The sequence below is a fragment of the Hippocampus bargibanti genome, linkage group LG13 (assembly GCF_051943395.1).
Source record: "Hippocampus bargibanti isolate YZ-2025 linkage group LG13, ASM5194339v1, whole genome shotgun sequence".
Taxonomy (NCBI): domain Eukaryota; kingdom Metazoa; phylum Chordata; class Actinopteri; order Syngnathiformes; family Syngnathidae; genus Hippocampus; species Hippocampus bargibanti.
In genome coordinates this window covers 1-3,906 of record NC_142746.1, presented here as the reverse complement: position 1 = coordinate 3,906, position 3,906 = coordinate 1, and the positions used below count along the sequence as shown (strand labels likewise).

The 3,906-nt window shown below is 41.1% G+C and overlaps 1 long non-coding RNA gene across 1 annotated transcript; it reads left to right on the top strand.

Annotated features, from left to right (window-relative positions):
* Positions 1–450: 450 nt before the first annotated feature.
* On the top strand, positions 451–1,119 carry LOC148888875 (uncharacterized). Its single transcript, XR_016116891.1, has 3 exons — positions 451–709; positions 804–920; positions 1,014–1,119. It is a non-coding gene; the product is annotated as an uncharacterized LOC148888875 (long non-coding RNA).
* Positions 1,120–3,906: the final 2,787 nt, after the last annotated feature.

The window sequence follows — 3,906 nt, the reverse complement described above, 5'->3', positions numbered from 1 at the left end:
GCTCTCAAGGACACTTTACAGTCACAGTCAAGCATAGGTACTCTAATAAATAAATAAATAATGCATTCATAAATATAATTCATAAAATACAATTATAAATGTTAACAAGAGAGCCAGACAGAAAATGCAGTTTTAAATAGATGGGTAGTAAGGCCACCTATCTCGTAATCCGGGAAACCCAGAAACCAGGGAATGTCGAAGCTTGCCCCTCAATGGCCACTGTTCTGTCTGTTTTCTTGCTGTCCCCGGATGAGCACATCTCTTTCAAACAATCAGGATCGTTCAAATGCTGGCTGATGAGCTGATTGTTTGAATCTGGTGTGTCCCACCCAGGGAAGTTGGACTATGGAAGGACAGCGGTCGGGTGCCAAGTTGGGACATCCGCTGTTTTTATGGATCGTGGAGTCGAGTTGGGGTGTGCTTTGGGTTTAATGTCTTATTTACAAGCGCCTTTCTGAACACCCAAGTACACTTTAAAATAAAAACAATACATAAAACAAAATCATGATTGGGTAAAGTTAAGGGGTTTGATAAGGCAGCCGGTTAACCGGTTTGACTGTTAGGCAGCTAGGTTGCTGTGGTACGCAGCATGGAAATTAAGAACACAGGTTTGTCAGTTTCATGTACGTCGGTCTTGAGCTCTACTCGCATTCATCAGAAAGAGCTGAGCACCACTCCTGCTGAGATGACCTACCTACATTCTTCACAGGTCTGTATAACCCCTGGAAATCAATAAATATCTACAATGTTAACCCTGTAGTGCATTCAATCATCATGAACAAGTCTGTTTATCCCTCCCCCAGCGCTGTTGGCCAGATGGGCAGCTTCACCGTGATTGATGGAATGATCAACAAGATGCACGCTGGTGACACAGTGGATGTGCTTGTCTTGGGAATCTAAGCAGTGCGCAGCTCTTCCAGGTGTGTGTAAATTGTGGCATGGCCTCAAAAACTTTATACTTGTGTTTAAGCGTTGCAATGTCAGCATCGAGATATTCTTTGGTCTCTGCCCAGGTTTCTGCTCCAGCCCCACCCAAAATCATCGCCACCACCAATCCTAAATCCTAATCCTTCTCATCTCCCTTCAAATCATCAAAATCCTTTAACACTAATATCGCAATACTACCTCCGATAGCTAAACCATAACACTAGTACGTGACCCAAACCTTGCTAACTGTTAAATTAATTCTAATCCTGGTTTGACTCCATAATCCCTAAATCCTCCACATAACCTCTAATCAAAAACCTAGGCATGACATGCTCTGGGAGTAAAGTGCCCCAGTCAGGCTCGTTAAAATGACTAATATCGTAAAAATTAAAGATTAAATAAAATATTAAATACTTGGGCCCTCGACGTCCAAGTGTCCTTCCTGTTTTGCATCTATTCAAGGTTTAATACACCTAAATCAAACTATCAGCTCATCAGCCAGCTCTCAATTACGATTACGATCCTGATCATTTGATTCTGTTGTGTTGCACCTTGGACAACTGGAAATCAGGGAGGACTTGACAAAATATAACCTAATTTGGAACACTAAACCCTAATGTCCCAAACTAAACAAACTCTAAAATACAACCGACTACTCGCACTAAACTCAAAATACGTATCCTCAAATTGTCAAACATAAACTCCAAACACCCCAAATCACCTCACTTTAAATCTCTAGAATTTTACTTTGTTAATTCCGGGTTGAGTGAACGCTGGCACGTGTGGCTGCCGCTGCTCACCCGCAAAAAATATCCTGACTATAGTGTCCTTGAGGGTTTTGAAATAAGAATCAGAATCATCTTTATTGCCAAGTATGTAGAACACACAAGGAATTTGTTTCTGGTAGAACACGCTGCACTAGTATCGTCGTCAAAAAAACTGCTAAGTGGCACTATACAGTTCCATTTTGGCTACTGTTGAAGGCGCTTATAAATTAAATGTATTATTATAAACCTTACCCACTGCTCGATAAAATGGCAATAATATCGTAACAACTTAAAGATTAGCCTAAAGAGATAAATTCCAGATCTAATAAATACTCGGGCCCTTGACGTCCAAGTGTCCTTCCTGTTTTGCATCTGTTCAAGGTTTAATACACCTAAATCAAATCAAATGATCAGCTCATCAGCCAGCTCTCTATTACGATCCTGATCATTTGATTGTTGTGTTGCACCTTGGACAACTGGAAATCAGGGAGGACTTGACAAAATATAACCTAATTTGGAACACTAAACCCTAATGTCCCAAAGTCAACAAACTCTAAAATACAACAGACTACCCGCACTAAACTCAAAATACGTATCCTCAAGTTATCAAACTCCGAAAACCTCAAATTACCTCACCTGACTAAAGTGTCCTTGAGGGTTTTGAAAGGCGCTTATAAATAAAATGCATTATTATTAAAATTATAAACCTTACCCACTTTTGAAAATGACAATATGTAATATGTCCAAGTGACCTTCCTGTTTTGCATCTATTCAAGGTTTAATCCACCTAAATCAAATGATCAGCTCATCAGCCAGCTCTCAAATACGATCCTTATTTGATTCTGTTGTGTTGCACCTTGGATAACTGGAAATCAGGGAGGACTTTTTGATAACCATAATTTCACATAACTAAGCAAATTTGGAACAATAAACCCTAATGTGCTAAAAAAAATCCAACCAACTGCTCAATCCCTAACCAATAGAAGCTACTAATTTCATTCTTAACGAAAATGCTGAACCAAATCACCCTAGTTTAAGTATAGTATCATCCTTAACGACTTCTCTCTAAAACTTTCTACAATAGCCTAAGCGTAAGATTAGCGTCAACAGTTTGGGCTGTCCTTCCTGTTTTGCACTTATTCCAGGCCTAAACCCCAACCTCTATCACTTCAGCCTAAACTCCTACCCATACTGCCCCTCCCTCCCCTTCCAATGGTGGCTAATAAAGAATCTGTTTTCCCTCCTACCATCCATTTCCTGTCCATTTTTCAATGCTGCTCCAACTGAATAAAGATGTGTCACAATAAAGCTTTATCTGTGTCCATGGCTTTTATTAATCTTTTTTTTTTTTTTTTTTAGGGGGGGGGGGGGGGGGGCGGTTGGAGATTTGGCTTAGGTCAGAGGCAATTGGAGTTTACGCTTAGGTGTGGTGGCTTAGGGATAGTTTTCTTCAGGTGTCGCTTTTTTTTTTTTTTATTCTATTTTTTCCAGGCTTAGGAGTTTAGTTTTTAGGTGTTTTTTTTTTTTCAGGTTTAGGATTTTTTTTCAGGCTTAGGACTTTAGTTTTTAGGTGTTTTTTTTTTAGGCTTAGGAGTTTAGTTTTCAGTTTTTTTTTTTCAGGCTTAGGAGTTTAGTTTTCAGGCATCGTTTTTTACGTCGTTTTTTTTTCTTCACGTCCGTTCTTTTTTCACTTGTTCTTTTCCACTTCGTTTTTTTCCATGTCTGTTCTTTTCCACTTCATTTTTTTCCATGTCTGTCTTTTTTTAATTGGTCTTTTTCAATCGGTCTCTTTTTTTCACTGTCCTCCCCCCCCCCCTTTTTTTTCCTTTTTTCTCTTTTTTTTCTGTCTTCCTCTTTGTCTCTGTCTCTTTTTTCTAGGGTGGGGTGTGGGGTGGGGGGTTGGTTAGGGGTGGGGGTCTGGGGGTTGGGGTTGGGGTTGGGGTTGGGGTTGGGGTTGGGGTTGGGGTTGGGGTTGGGGTTGGGGTTGGGGGTGGGGTTTTTGGGGTTGGGGGTTGGGGTTGGGGTTGGGGTTGGGGTGGGGTTGGGGTTAGGGTTGGGGTTGGGTTGGGGTTGGGGTTGGGGTTGGGTTTAGGGTTAAGGGTTTAAGGGTTAGGGTTAGGGTTAGGGTTTGGGGGTTAGGGTTAGGGTTTGGGTTTGGGTTAGGGTTAGGGTTAGGGTTTGGGTTGGGTTTGGGTTAGGGTTAGGGTTAGGG